Source organism: Leucopleurus acutus, assembly GCF_964270905.1.
Source record: "Leucopleurus acutus genome assembly, chromosome: 4".
Taxonomy (NCBI): Eukaryota; Metazoa; Chordata; class Mammalia; order Artiodactyla; family Delphinidae; genus Leucopleurus; species Leucopleurus acutus.
Window position 1 is genome coordinate 61,980,897 of NC_139146.1, and position 16,681 is coordinate 61,997,577.

Here is a 16,681-nt window from a genome sequence, read left to right on the forward strand (position 1 = left end):
GGCTGGTGTCCCATGGGACATTCTCAGCATCCTCCATTCTCCACTTTGTACAGGTAGATAACTTCAGCGCCCTTACCATCTCAGCCATCAAGTCTTCCAGGGGTCAGGGTCCTCAGCTCTCTAGGCCATGCCCTCATCATTCTTTGGCCACATGAGGAAAGTTCTAGAGAACTCTATGAGGATGCTTTAGGTGTGTCTGCCTAACTACATTTTGTGGTCATTTTTGCTATGTTGTCCAGTCATAGGGAGCAAAGGTATCTTTTTTCCCCTGCAAGGCAAGGCACAGATTCTAAACCTCTGCTTTCAATTCACCAAATCTGTATCCTTATCAAAATGAGGATTTAAAAAATCCAGCACTCCTAGTGCATATAACATGTAATTGGAATTACAGACCTGCAATTTACTTAAACTTATGTGAAACTCCTCAAATTCTTCTGGACCTCAGGTGAGGAGTAAGACACAGCATCTTCAACAGGGACACACTGAGGTATTTTCTCTCTCCTTTCCCTTGGCAACTCCTCCCTAGTTTATAGAATATTCAGGGGACAAGGTTATTCTGGCCTTTATCTATTCACCCAAATGTATTTTTTATGGCATAAACTTTATGTCTCAAATCCTTCAGGGCTTTGATTCTCAAAACATCATTTCTTTCAAACTAGTGCCTCTGTTGTAAATTTCAAGAGACTTTAGATGATTCAAACATGACAGAGTTGACTCCCTTGTGATCTGTGTTCAGCTGGTAAAATCTGCCCTGTGGCAAGGGATAGATTAAATGTCTATCCAGTTTGAATGGGGAAGAGCCAGGTGGTACAAGAAAGTGCCTTAGGAAGAGATTGGGGCTGTGTGGGACACATTCATTCATGTTTTAAACCGTTTATCAGATACACATGCTTTGATTACACAAGAACCTTGTACTTAGAAGTCTTTATCATGAAAAGTTTTAGGACTTGTTATGCTTCCTTCTATGTTTATTTTCTCCCTTTCGTGTCATATGACAGAACTCAGAGGCCATATTTCCTTATAAGAAATAACTATCAGATGATGTGTTATTTCTTTAAGTAATGGACCAAAGATTTCTAAATATGCAAATATCCATGGAACTAAACCTGCCTTCTGCTCTTTGGGGCACACTAAGTAAATTGAACCATCCATGATTATATGACTTCATTTGGAGCAGATTAGGGGAGAGAAAACATTCATTTCTTTTTTCTTTTTTTTTTTTTTTTTTTTTTTTTTTTTTTTTTTTGCGGTACGCGGGCCTCTCACCGCTGCGGCCTCTCCCATTGCGGAGCACAGGCTCCGGACGCGCAGGCTCAGCGGCCATGGCCCACGGGACCAGCCGCTCCGCGGCATGTGGGATCCTCCCCAACCGGGGCACGAACCCGTGTCCCCTGCATCGGCAGGCGGACTCCCAACCACTGCGCCACCAGGGAAGGCCGTCTTTTTTCTTTTTAGTAGCTCTATTTCATACCCCCATCTCTTGATGAAGCATTGAATTCTAGCAGCACATTCTTGTCTCCAAAAGCACAGCTTTTTTTTTAATTGTGAGAAGGCTTAATGAGAAGTGACAACCTGCCTACTCATGATGAATCAATTTTTAGACCTTCTAAACTTTCCTAATTAATTTATTTCCAATGTGATTTTCATCCTTCTTAGTATTTTACTGATTGTGGATTAATCAACTGCAACATTTCTATTGAAATCAAATGTAGCACCAATTCAAGTAATTTATCCTTGTGAGAGCTTACTTTCCAAAGCTCTTACCCATACCCTAATTTCCAAAACACAGAAAACAGATGCTTTAACACTTTTTAGATGTACCATGTAACCTACTCCTTCCCGGAGCATGTGATTCTCCAATTTGTTCCTGTCCATTAGTCTTCTATTATATTCACTTTCCCCTTTGCCAGCATAGACTTAATGTTTGTCACTATAAAGATGCTCTCACTCCCTTGCTCCTTTGTCCTTTTGTTACATTTGATAGCTAAACCACAATGTAGATAAACTTAACTATCTTCTTTCTCTGTGCCTGCACCCAAACAGCTCCTGAAACAAAGTGCAATAGCCATTAGGAAAAAAAAAAAAAAACCAGCCAGTGTCAAAATGATGAACACATGAGCCGTAACCTGGTAGATGAAGCAGTGGGCCTGGAGCAATCTCAGATAGAGATATTGAGAAGTCCCCTCAATTAGCATGTTGGTCCTGAAACAAGCAACCAACTGGGACTGCATAAGTTTAATTAGGAAGCATATTCAGGTGGCTTACATCAGAGACATGAAATCAAGGTAATGAAATAGAAGGTGGATATAAAACTAGATGGACAAAAGAGTGAACTTTAATGTAAACTATGGACTTTGGGTGATTATGATGTGTCAGCGCAGGTTCACCAACTGTAGCTAGTATACCACTCTGCTGGGAGATGTTGATAATGAGAGAGGCTATGCATATGTTGGGGTGGAGCGCACATGGGAATCTGTACCTTCTCTTCAATTTTTCTGTGAACCTAAAACTGCTTTAAAAAATAAAGTCAGGACTTCCCTGGTGGTCCAGTATAAAGAATCTGCCTTACAATGCAGGGGACGTGGGTTCGATCCCTGGTCAGAGAACTAAGATCCCATATGCCGCGGGGCAACTAAGGCCACATGCCACAACTACTGAGCCTGTGCACCTCAGCTAGAGAGCCTGCGTGCCTCAAACTATAGAGCCCATGCGCTCTGGAACCTGCACGCCACAAGTACAGAGCCCACGTGCCCTGGAGCCTACACACCACAACTACAGAGAGAAAACCCACACGCCACAGCTAGAGAAAAGCCCACGCACCACAGTGAAAGATCCCACATGCCTCAACGAAGATCCCGCATGCCACAACTAAGACCCAACACAGCCAAAAACAAATAAATAATAAATAAATCTTAAAAACAAAATAAAGTCAATAGAACAAAAGTAACTAGATGGACTGTTTACTAACCAGTTCTATCCTGGAGGTTCTCCATATTGTAATGAATGTGGATTGAAAACTAATATTAGAACCACGTTGTATTAATCTCTGGAGTTTGGAGTTTGCCATATATATATATATTTAATTTTATTGACATACAGTTGATCTACAATATTGTAATTTCTTCTGTGCAGCAAAGTGACTCAGTTACATATATATATATATATATATATATATATATATATATATATATTCTTTTCCATTACGGTTTGTCACAGTATATTGAATATAGTTCCCTGTGCTATACAATAGGACCTTTTTGTTTATCCATCCTACATATAATAGTTTGCTTCTACTAATCCCAAACTTCCATGCCTTCCCTCCCCTCCCCTCCCCCCTCCTCCTCGGCAACCACAAGTCTATTCTCTATACCTGTGAGTCTGCTTTTGTTTTGTACACATGTTAATTTGTATCCTATTTTATTTTATTTTACTTTTGTGTGTGCTTTATTCATTTTTTAAAAAAAACTTTATTTATTTATTTTTTCATTTAGGCGCGAGGGCTTCAGTAGTTGTGGTGCACGGGCTTAGTTGCTCTGCAGCATGTGAGATCTTCCTGGACCAGGGCTCGAACCCTTGTTCCCTGCATTGGCAGACAGATTCTTAACCGCTGCACCACCAGGGAAGTCCTGTGTGTTTCATTTTTTTAGCATCTTTATTGAAGTATAATTGCTTTACAATGGTGTCTTAATTTCTGCTTTATAACAAAGTGAATCAGCTATACATATACATATGTTCCCATATCTCCTCCCTGTCCCACCCCTCTAGGTGGTCACAAAGCACAGAGCTGATCTCCCTGTGCTATGCAGCTGCTTCCCACTAGCTAACTATTTTACATTTGGTAGTGTATATATGTCCATGCCACTCTCTCACTTCATCCCAGCTTACCCTTCCCCCTCCCTGTGTCCACAAGTACATTCTCTACATCTGTGTCTTTATTCCTGTCCTGTCCCTAGGTTCCTCAGAACCATTTTTGGGTTTTTTTTACATTCTATATATATGTGTGTTAACATACAGCATTCGTTTTTCTCTTTCTGACTTACTTCACTCTGTAGGACAGACTCTAGGTCCATCCACCTCACTACAAATATCTCAATTTCATTTCTTTATATGGCTGAGTAATATTCCATTGTATATATGTGCCACATCTTCTTTATCCATTCATCTGTTGATGGACACTTAGGTTACTTCCATGTCCTGGCTCTTGTAAATAGTGCTGCAATGAGCATTGTGGTACAGGACTATTTTTGAATTATGGTTTTCTCAGGGCATATGCCCAGTAGTGGGATTGCTGGGTCATATGGTAGCTCTGTTTTTAGTTTTTTAAGGAACCTCCATACTGTTCTCCATAGTGGCTGTATCAATTTACATTCCCACCAACAACATAAGAGGGTTCCGTTTTCTCCACACCCTCTCCAGCATTTATTGTTTGTAGATTTTTCGATGATGGCCATTCTGACTGGTTTGAGGTGATACCTCATTGTACTTTTGATTTGCATTTCTCTAATGATTAGTGATGTTGAGCATGCTTTCATTTGTTTGTTGGCAATCTGTATATCTTCTTTGAAGAAATGTCTGTTTATGCCTTCTGCCCATTTTTGGATTGGGTTGTTTGTTTCTTTGATATTGAGCTTCATGAGCTGCTTGTATATTTTGGAGATTAATCCCTTGTCAGTTGCTTCATTTGCAAATACTTTCTCCCATTCTGAGGGTTGTCTTTTCGTCTTGTCTATGGTTTCCTTTGCTGTGCAAAAGCTTTGAAGTTTCATTAGGTCCCATTTGTTTAGTTTTGCTTTTATTTCCATTTCTCTAGGAGGTGGGTCAAAAAGGATCTTGCTGTGATTTATGTCATAGAGTATTCTGCCTGTGTTTTCCTCTAAGTGTTTTATAGTCTCTATCCTTACATTTAGGTCTTTAATACATTTTGAGTTTATTTTTGTGTATGGTGTTAGGGAATGTTCTAATTTCATTCTTTTATTCATTAGCTGTCCAGTTTTCCCAGCACCACTTATTGAAGAGGCTGTCTTTTCTCCACTGTATATTCTTGCCTCCTTTATCAAAGATAAGGTGACCATACTTGCATGAGTTTATCTTTGGGCTTTCAATCCTCTTGCATTGATATATCTTTCTGTTTTTGTGCCAGTACCATACTGTCTTGATTACTGTAGCTTTGTAGTATAGTCTGAAGTCAGGGAGCCTGATTCCTCCAGCTCCATTTTTCTTTCTCAAGATTGCTTTGGCTATTTGGGGTCTTTTGTGTTTCCATACAAATTGCGAAAATTTTTGTTCTAGTTCTGTGAATAATGCCCTTGGTAGTTTGATAGGGATTGCATTGAATCTGTAGATTACTTTGTGTAGTATAGTCATTTTCACAGTGTTGATTCTTCCAATCCAAGAACATGGTATATCTCTCCATCTATTTGTATCATCTTTAATTTCTTTCATCAGTGTCTTGTAGTTTTCTGCATACAGGTCTTTTGTCTCCTTAGGTAGGTTTATTCCTAGGTATTTGATTCTTTTTGTTGCAGTGGTAAATGGGAGTGTTTCCTTAATTTCTCTTTCAGATTTTTCATCATTAATGTATAGGAATGCAAGAGATTTCTGTGCATTAAATTGTACCCTGCTACTTTACCAGATTAATTAATTAGCTCTAGCAGTTTTCTGATAGTATCTTTAGGATTCTCTATTTTTAGTTTTTTGAGGAACCTCCATCCTGTTTTCCATAGTGGCTGCACCAACTTACATTCCCACCAACAGTATAAGAGGGTTCACTTTTCTCCATATCCTCTCCAGCATTTGTTATTTGCAGACTATTTTTTTTTTCTTTCTTTATTTGGCTGTGTTGGGTCTTCGTTACTGCGTGCAGGCTTTCTCTAGTTGCAAAGAGCCAGGGCTACTCTTCATTGCGGTGCGCGGGCTTCTCATTGCAGTGGTTTCTCTTGTTGCGGAGCACAGGCTCTAGGCACATGGACTTCAGTAGTTGTAGCATGCCTTCCCAGTTGTTGTGGCTCATGGGCTCTAGAGTGCAGGCTCAGTAGTTGTGGTGCACCAGTTTAGTTGCTCTGTGGCATGTGTGATTTTCCCGGGGCAGGGCTTGAACCATGTCCCCTGCATTGGCCGGCAGATTCTTAACCACTGTGCCACCAGGGAAGTCCTGCAGACTTTTTAATGATGGCCAATCTGACCTATGTGAGGTGGTATCCCATTATAGTTTTGATTTTCATTCCTCCAATGATTAGTGATGTTGAGCATCTTTTCATGTACCTGTTGGCCATCTTTATGTCTTCTTTGGAGAAATGCCTATTTAGGTCTTTTGATTGGTTTGTTTTTTGTTGTTGAGTCGTATGAGCTGTTTGTATATTTTGGAAATTAAGCCCTTGTTGGTTGCATTATTTGCAAATATTTTCTCCCAGTCTGTAGGTTGTTTTTTTGTTGTTGTTTATGGTTTCCTGCTTACCCCAACTTCTGATTTCTACCCTTGCTATGCTACTGAAAATACTTTCTTGGACATCTCCCATCACTTCTTGTTACCAAATCAGTGTCTCTTTGCCACTCTCCAACTTCCCCCACTTCTCTGTGCTTAATATTGCTTGCTCCTCTATCTTACTGGAATTCATCTCTTTTCACTTAGATGCTTGGAAGGGTAGATTATCAATGACCAAGGAGTGGGATTTCACCCTTGTCCCAAAATTCTCCATAAATGGGAAGCAATAGTTTGAAAGTGCATTTAATTTTGTAAAATGTCTGTACAAGTTAAATATATGTATGTTTTTTTGTGTAATGTAAAAAATAAAACATGTAAACCTAGAAGTCTGTCTTCATTTCCTGCCCTCTACACCAACCCATCCCACTCCTCCTCAGTTAGTTAAATAACCTGGTGAGTATTCTTCCAGTGCTTTTTCTGTGTATCCATAGTAATACACTGATATGTATATAGAAATAGACATTTTATAAACATAAATGATATATACTTAGTGATATATGCATAGTTTTTTTTTGGTAACACATGAGCTCAGGTGTCTATTTTTATGAAACCTGTGTATTGCTTTAAAGCTAAAAGGAAGAGCTACTAAGGGTAGGAAAGAGAATAGCATGAAAAGTGGGGAGACACGAAGATGTACAGATGGCTTGGTTTATGCTTAAAATATCTTATAAATACATAGGCATATTTCATGTCCATGCCACACAAAGATTCTTAAATTTAGCAGTGGAGGATTAAGTGCAGATTTTGGGATTTGGATTCCTTTTTTAATAGTCTTTTTGTTGCTAACATTGAAAATGAAACCACAGAGAGATTAATTTAAGGGGCATCAATTAAATTCAATTTCAGTTTTTATTAGGCACTTGAAAGAGAGGACTTATTTCTATATGGCTTTATTTTAATAGTAGGCTTTGATTTTCAAAAGGTGTGAAGTTGAAAGGAGTTACAGTCAAGGAATAGAAAGAGAGCATCTTAATTTTAGTACTCTTCACATTCTGGCTCTGCTGCCCAAGATGATTGTATTTCACAGCCTACTCAATGCTGTAAATATCTTTACATGTGGTAAGTCTTATCCTAGCACTGTAGTAACATGCCTTAAACAAAGCATTAAAAGCTTTGAACAAGATGGCATCTGAGTATAGTGAGGTTTACCCATTTTCTAGAAATATGAAACATCTTTCGAAGTGACTTTCAGAGAATGAAGAAAGATTTGTACTACATAAGAGAGGATTTCGATGTTCAGGTTAAAAAGAAACTGGTTGAAAAGACTTTAGGGGATTTTTCTATAATCTAAATGATTAGAGACTGATATCTCATTAAGCACTCTATTGTAAAAGGGAAAGGTTATATAGAAGGGCAGATATTAGAAACTGGCTGGGGATTTAAAGATAAGGATAAGCAATACTGTATTATCATAGATATAGTAGTTACAAACACTGGAGTTATAATTAATCATGTTACATTGAAAGAAGTTAACAGTGATCATTAGCTATTTACCTGTAGAGATCAGAAAGAGAGATTTAAATAAAACATTTTACACAAAAAGATCCAAAACTGAAAAATACTTTAGAACTTAGGGACCATTAAAGAAGAGATGAAGAATGCATTAATACACATTTAATGAAGGATTGGGGAAACTGGTATCTTTTCCTAAGGGCTTGAAAACTTATGATGGCCTAACCCTCAGATACATGGGGTGAAAAAATTATTTAAGCAAGAAAGCATCGATTGATATTTTTTTTCTCATTTATTCCTATAAATGTGGCTAGAAAGACCTTAGTAACTGATAACTTCAAGATTGGCAATTCTCATTTTAATCATTAATGTTGAGCATCATACATACCAGAAGCGTTAAAGAAATATGGCAAACAATTGTTTTGAGTTTTAATGATGTGTTGCTTGCATTTCTCAAGGCAACTGTTGAGGGGCTATTTATTTCTTCCCAGGTAAGGACCCACTTGCCACCTGCCATACTAACATGAATTCTTAATCTGAACAGATGGGCTTTCCACAGGTGTGGTTACCAAAAAAGAAAAAGGAGGGGGACGGGGAATATGACACATTTATTTTCTTTAAAATAAAAAGGCATCATGTTATGAAAACCAAGATGCCAAGCTGGGACAAAGTGAGAGTAGCATTGACATATATACACTACCAAATGTAAAATAGATAGCTAGTGGGAAGCAGCCGCATGGCACAGGGAGATCAGCTCAGTGCTTTGTGACCACCTAGAGGGGTGGGATAGGGAGGGTGAGAGGGAGATGCAAGAGGGAGGAGAAATGGGGATAAATGTATCTGTATAGCTGATTCACTTTGTTATACAGCAGAAACTAACACACCATTGTAAAGCAATTACACTCCAATAAAGATGTTTAAAAATAAATAAGTAAAACCAGGACACCTTACATTTACTAATCTTTTATCACTGTCCAATTGAGACCCAATTTAGAGAATATTTTGAATAAATTAAACTTCCTAAGTACAGATAGATATCTGGTGAAACCTTGGATTCTGCCCTCACATTGTTCCACCCACTCTCACCTGAGACCCTTACTATATCAGTCTAAGGCTCTATGCAGGTGAACATATGCTTAAATACTCCTCCAGGAAATTTCAGTATGAGCACATCCCATCACCACAACCAAATGATAACAACTGCTTCAACGTTTCTGTAAAGTGTAATTGAAAAGAGAAATCGAAACTCCTCAGTGTATGATCTTGACCCACTTACCATTATATTGATTTCTATTTTCTTTTACCCTTCTAAAACTCAGAATCCCTCTTTCCAGGGACAACCTCTTCCTCATGCTTTGTAGGCACTGACACTGATCCTGTTATTTCTTTAATCCTCTCCTCTTGGCCACACAAGTGGTCACATGTCCTGTTCAATTCTATCCTATCCCTCCAGCCACAGTGACTCAAAGTGAGCCAGTGAGACTGCCTGCCAGGAATTTCTGCCAGAGCCACCAAGGACAGGACAAGTGTTACTTTTTCCGCTGAGAGTGTTAAGCTGGTAAGGTGTGCCTTGAGCCCCGTATCCCTCATATCTGCCGTATTCTAGATACAAACATTCCAGAATTTTCAATTATGTTTACACTGGCTTAAGTTGGGTTTCTATCATGGCAATTTGTTCAAGTTGGGCAAATGAACAGGCCCAACAAACACATCACACTATATGGGTAATGGCTTAAATTCTTTGACCTCTTTTCTTCACCTATACAATTTGGATAATGGCATCTACCATGCATATACCAGAGAAATAATGATGAGCTCTAACATTTAAGATGCAAAGCATTTATTATCTTCTAATGGGTTATCCAAATGATGTTTCATATACAGATCTCTAAAATAAACACTTAATTGAAACAATAACAGCAATCCAAGTCAATTATTTAGTAGTATGTAAAAATGTCTTGTTTTATATTTCTTAATCCTTAATGAGTTATTTTGTTGTCACATAAATATTGCTCATCAGCAAAACAAAAATCTTCAATCTATTTATAAACCAATAATCAACAACAATGAATTCTTTATTCACTTAATAGTTTAATCATGTGATAATTATATCTAAATAGCTCTTTCTTCTTTGAAAACATTATACTTTGTCTCTAATTTCATGGTACAATATGTATCAGTGCCTCTCAAATTTACCAATCACCTGGGGATCATGTTAAAATGCAGATTCTAATTCAGTAGATCTGAGGATGGGACCTGAGATATGGTATTTCTTTTTTCTCTTTACCTTTAATTTTTTCAGCTTTATTGAGATACAATTCATGTATAGCATTGTGTAAAAGTTTAAGGCATACAATGTGATGATTTGATACACCTATTTATCATGAAATGATTACTATAATAGGGTTAGTACACAGCTCCATCACCTCATATAATTACCTCTGTGTGTGTGTGTGTTTGTGTGTGTTGAGAACATTTAAGATTCACTCTCAGGTCTATAATACAGTATTTTTAACTATAGTGACCATGCTATACATTAGATCCCCAGAACTTACTCATTTTCTTTTTTTTTTTTTGCGGTACGCGGGCCTCTCACTGTTGTGGCCTCTCCCGTTGCGGAGCACAGGCTCCGGACGCGCAGGCTCAGCGGCCATGGCTCACGGGCCCAGCCGCTCCGCGGCATGGCACGAACCCGTGTCCCCTGCATCGGCAGGCGGACTCTCAACTACTGCGCCACCAGGGAAGCCCTACCGTTTTTATTTTGTTATTTTTTTGTTTTTTCTTACTGAAGTTTGATCAACATCTCCCATTTCCTCCACCCCACCCCCACCTAGCTCCTGACAATCACCATTCCACTCTCTGCTTTTATGAATCTGGCACGTTTATGTTCCACATACAAGTGGATTTATTTCACTTAGCATAATGCCCTTAGGGTCCATCCATGTTCTCATAAATGACAGGATCTCCTTCTTTTTAAAGGCTGAATAATATTCCATTGTATGTATATATATCGCAACTTCTTTATCCATACATCCATCGATAGACAGGTTGTTTCCATGTCTTGGCTATTGTGAATAATGCTGCAATAAACATAGGGATGCAGATATCTTTTCACAATAGTTATTTCATTTCCTGCAGATATATTCCCACAAATGGAATTGCGGGATCATATAGTAGTTCTATTTTTAATTTTTTGAGGAAACTGCTTACTGTTTTCTACATTAGCTGTAGCAATTTACATTTCTACCAGTAGTGCACACGGTTTCCCTTTTCTACACATCCTCACCAACAATTGTTATCCCCCCCTTTTTTTATAGTAGACATCCCAAAATGTATGAGATGCTATGTCATTGTAGTTTTGATTTGCATTTCCCTGATGGTTAGTAATGCTGAGCATTTTTCGTGTACCTGTTGGCAATTCGCATGTCTTCTTTGGAAAAATGTCTACTCAGGACCTCTGCCAAGTTTTAATCAGATTGTTTGCCTGTTTGTTTTGCTCTTGAGTTGTATAAGTTTCTTATATATTTTGGATGTTAACTCATTATTGGATAGATAGTTTGTAAGTATTTCTCACAAGCTTCAGGTGAAAGTTGCATCTGGGCTGCAGACCAGCTTTGAGCATCAAAGGACTAGAACAAAACCCCACAACAATATAAACACAAGTCAGATGAGTTGGGAGTTGAAAGATTTCAGGTAGTATAGTCTTTGTTTTCTAATTTAAAAAAAGAACTATGTGATTATAACAAATCTTGGCTTTCATTTTCTCAAGATGAAAATATTGAAATTTATATACAATAAACATAGGAACACAGTGGGTGCTTAGTAAATTATTGACTGACTGACATGAAAAATATCATAGAAATCCACGTCCTTGGACTTTTAAGGACCTACTATTCTAAGCGGAAAAAAATGGGCTTCTTTTATTAGGTAATAAAAAGCTCTCTGTAGGAGAGCTTCCAGACTTATATTCAATCTTCATTTTCACATACTAATCAATTTGACAAATATATGTATAAGATCCTGCATTTTCAATTTTAAAAATTGAGCTTATAATTAACTGTTGTTCACAGTTGAGTGGCCTAGTTCATACTGAAAAGACAGGTTGAAATTGTCGGTGAATGATGAAACACATTTCTGACCAAGTGACTTCAAGAAAACATACACTGGAATGTGATTGTCAGTTATGATGGCTTCTTAAAGGCAGCCTGCATTAGAATGGTGTGCAAGTTTCCTTTCTATCCCTTGTAGTGCCCCAGCAGAATAGTAAATATACCATTTTAATATAAAATAGACATCCCAGTTCAAAAGTTGTAGGATACAAGTGACCTTATAAAAGCCAGAAGACATGAATTATTCTGAGAGGCAACATTATTTCACGAAGAAATGCACAAAATTCAGCCATGAAATTTCAGCTAAGAGGTAGGTATTCCTTCTTAGCATAAAAGATTTTGACATTCTCTGCTTAAGAGACTTTTAAAGTGAGAGAAATTTAGTGTAACTCAATAATGTTGGGGTGATCGATGGATGCAGTTTCCTTTCTCTAAAGTAGAATATGAGCTGTTCAGCTGAGTTGTTGATGAATTGATTTGACCCAACCTTAAGGATATAGCTGAAAAACAGTAATAATAAGATCAACATTTTTCAGGGTTTTATTATCCCTTGATCAACAAAGTCTATTTCAGCTTTTAGTTACTAATCAATGTTCCACTAATGCCTTTTACAACAATTCAAAACGACTTGATAGATCCTCATAAGAGTTGATTTGGTTAATTTTCCCCTTCACATAGGTAAATGTGATCAAATGTATTTTCATTTAGTGAGACCTACGGTGGTTTAGGATTTTTGAAGTTTATGGGCAGATCTTTTATGAAACTGAATGAGAATTTTCAGCAACACTTCCATGATCTCTAAACAAAAAAAAATCTGAGAGTTGATATAAGATCAGAGCACCTTGTTAAGTTTAACATCAATTCCAGCACAAAGTTATGTGCAATTTGAAGGATAAAAATGACCAGTCTAAAAAGATTTACCCACATAGTGTAGATGATCATTTGTCCATTCAGTTCTTAAGGGGGCTTTTTATGCCTATAGAGATCATTTTTTTCACTGGTGGTTTTGGAAACTGAGGGAGATAATGCAGTTTTCAAAATGTGAGCAGCAATGCAAAAAAAGACCATCAACTGTATAACATGGCCCAATTATTTATGAGATTTTCAAGAATCTTTTTTTTTTTTTTTTTGCTATATGTTGCCTCTTTCTTAATCACAGGTTTGAAAGTGGACTACTGAGTTGAAAGGAAGAAAAGCTGAAGAAATGAGTTTATGAATTTAGTTCCATATGGAAACCTCCCTTACATATCTCAGCACATAGCAGTACATAACATATGTAGATTAATGATTTGATTTAGATTAAATATGACTTGTTATTAAGTACAAAGATAAATGATTAATATCATGTTTCCCAAGCCATAAAAACCCAACCCTTTAAAATATTTAAAGAAGCTATATATCATATGAAAGCATTTTTTATGTTCTTTTCTCTATGGTTTGCTGTTGTGTTGCTGTTGTCTGAAGATTTGAAGTAGATTTCTGAATCTTTTGGAAAATTTTTAGTAGAGTTAGTCCCATGGGGAGTTTTTGCCACTTGATCATTATCTTGACTGGGAAGTAAACATAAGTCAGATAACATGTGAGGCATTTAGCATGACACCTAGCATATACCATCTATTTAGTATTTGCAAAATTATGTATGGTATGCTATATAATTTCTGCATTCAGTATTACACAGATCAGAGACATTTTTCATGTAAAATAAAATGTCTTTAATCACTAACATAGAAAAAAATCGGTGTTCAGGCCAAACTTCATCATAATTGCAAAATATTTAGATTTTTTAAAAAACACGGGTGAAGAAGCTCAGTCTTTTCCCCTTTTAGCAGATGTGAGTAATTTTCAAGACAGCTCTAATGGTAAGAACTGGGGACCTGCTCCTTTAACGCACATGTGCTGAAATGTTCTGTTTCCCAGCTTTATAATTAGAGATTATTTCACATTGATTTTCAGCACAGATAAAATTTAGCTCACTTAAGATATGACAGCCATCATCTCTTATTTTCATTAAACATGCTCTAGAGCGGGTGGTTATAGAAATAAGATAGGAATTAGCATCTGAAAGTTTAAAGATGATTGCAAAATCTTTTCCTTAGAAAATTATGGGTTTCCCTTGGCTTAGCTTACCTAAAATAAATCAGCATTGCTCCAAGTGGCAGCCTCTGCTGCCTGATGTATCACACTTGAGCGTTCATCTACATCCACAAAAGTATGATTTCCGCTATTCCAAAATATAAGCTGTGTCTCGCTCTTGAGATGTGGGGACAATTGGCTGAGTTTTTTACCAAAGTCCATATGCCCCCATATAATTTGCCCACTTTTTCTTCTCTGAATGTGTCTCAGCATAAATGCATCTGCTTCACCATACATGCTCCTCAAAGCATATAATTGCCTATGCCTGGTAGCAAGCTTTACAGTGAAATTAAAAATTTAAGGAACTATTTCTAGTTCTGTTTTAAAAATAAATAAAACTTTGTCTCTGTAGGGCCATCAGACAAATCAAGTTAGTTCTTTCACTGATGATCATTTCCTGTGGTGTCCTTTCAACAAGAAAAAGGGTCAGTTCATGTTGGCTGGCTTTCAGTGGTGGCTCTGTCAGCATTTGGAGATTATGAGAGTTCTTGGCCTTGTTTCTTTGGGACCAAACACTGATGCTCTGTGGAAGAGGGTCCATGAGATGCTCAGGATTTTTAAAAAATTCTCTAAGTTCTCATTTGTCTTTCTGTTGGCTTCTGGAAAACCAAAGAAGTAACCATAGAATCAAGGGCATACATCTCACTGTTCATCTTTCTCATTAATTTCAGGATATGGGGCCACTGAATTGTGCACTACAGAAAACTTATGATTTAGTTGCACTTGTTACTTGGTATTAGACAAGCCAGTAATGGAGTTCTTATAGAGTCAAGGCTGATTTGACATGGGTAAAAAGAGTGAAGTGCAGAAAGAAACAGATAAAACAAGGGTGCAAGAAGAATAGAGACAAGAGATCATTTGGTCCCAGCAGATAGAAAATGTGACCTTGGTCCCTGACTTTATGGTTCCTACTTCTTGTAGCTAATGAGACATCTCTGAATTTCCTATCCTGATAGGCTATGAGATACCACTGCTTCTTTTCAATAGAGTCTCCAAAGCATTCAATCACTTGAGTTTGTACTACGTGCCCTGCATTGTAGCAGGTACTAAGCAGACAACATATATATATATATATATATATATATAAAGAGGAAGTGCAATCTGTTATGGAAGCATATAGTTTGGGTAGCGTGAGTCATTAACCTAGTCTGGTAGAGAGGAATACCAGTACTGGTTAAGAAGGATCTCTTTGAGTAAGTAACTTGTCAGCTGAGACCTGAAGGATGATGGGCAATTGACTAGGAGAAGGGAGAGGGGAAAGTGGAAGCATTCCAAGCAAAGGACAAAAGAGCTGCAAAAAGCCCAAGGACAGAGAATTGGTATTTTGAGGAAATGCTTATATAAGGAAATCCAATACAGCCCAAAAGGAAACTGAAGAATAAGTAAGAGTCAAAACTTGGGAACGCTTTTTTTAATTACTGTGAATTTATAATATATTTTGAAATTAGAAAATGTAATGCCTCCAGCTTTGTTCTTCATCAAGATTGCTTTGGCTACTTGAGGTCTCTTATGGTTCCATTTGAATTTTAGGACTTTTTTATATTTCTGTAAAAAATACCATTGGGATTTTGATGGGGATAACATTGAATCTGTAGATCACTTGAGGTAATTAAAACAGTGTTTTACTGGCATAAAGACAGACATGTAGAGCAATGGAACAGAATAGAGAGTCCAGAAATGAACTGACATATAAGTAGTCAACTGATCTTCCACAAGGATTCCAAGAACACACAATGGCGAAAGGATAGTCTTTGCAACAATGGTGTGGGGAAAACTGAATATCCACATACAAAAGAATGAAATTGGACCCCTGTCTTATACAAAAATAAACTCAAAATGTATTAAAAATGTAAATGTAAGACTTGAAACTGTAAAATTTCTAGAAGGAATCAGGGTCTTAACAATGCTTTCTTGTTTGTGACACCAAAAGCACAAACAAAAGCAAAAATAAACATGTGGGACTACATCAAACTAGAAAGCTCTGCACAGCAAAGAAAACAATCAACAGAATTAAATGGCAATCTGTGGAATGGGAGAAAATATTTGCAGACCATATATCTGATATGGGGTTAATATTCAAAATATATAAGGAACTCTTACAACTCAATAGCAAAATATATATATAACCCAATTTAAAAATGGGCAAAGGACTTGAACAGGCATTTCTTCAAAGACATACAAATGGCCAACAGATATATGAAAAGGTGCTCAACATCACTGTCATCAAAGAAACGCAAATCAAAACCACAATGAGATATCACCTCATATAAATAATAACAAATTAACATGTACACCTTAAATTTACACAATTTTATGCCAAGTATATTTCAATAATTTTTTAAAAGGAAGACTATTCTCAAAAAACAAATTAACAAGTGTTGGGTAGGATGTGGAGAAATTGGAAGCCTTGTACACTGTTGGTGGGAATGTAAATTTTGCAGCACTATAGAGCTACCATATAATCCAGAAAGCCCACTTCTGGGTATATATCCAAAGGAAGGGAAAT